The following is a 334-nucleotide window of genomic DNA, read 5'->3' as shown; positions in this document are numbered from 1 at the left end:
GTTATCGCTCTAAAGTGATGAAGCAATCAGGGAAATTCTCTCTCCCCACCCTGCAGCCCTGGGCCTCGATGGGCAACAGGCCTGGCTCCGCCCTGGACGCAGAGCCTGGTGGGCCCACCTTGCCAATGGGCAGCTGAGGCCGGGGAAGGCACCTGGAGCCTCAGAAGCTGCAGCCGCCCCTCTGGCCCGGGCTTGAACCCCTGTGTCCCTCCGCACCTTGCCCACCTGAACTTGGCCCCCGGGATGGGGGAGCTACACCCGGATCCAGGGTCGAAGCCACCTGCCCCCGGGGTTCTGACCCGGACTCCTCTGGGGCCTGGGCACCTGGTTTCTC

This window comes from Colobus angolensis, unplaced genomic scaffold, assembly GCF_000951035.1.
Source record: "Colobus angolensis palliatus isolate OR3802 unplaced genomic scaffold, Cang.pa_1.0 Scaffold22, whole genome shotgun sequence".
In the NCBI taxonomy this organism is placed as follows: Eukaryota; Metazoa; Chordata; class Mammalia; order Primates; family Cercopithecidae; genus Colobus; species Colobus angolensis.
Note: the sequence above shows the minus strand (reverse complement) of the source record.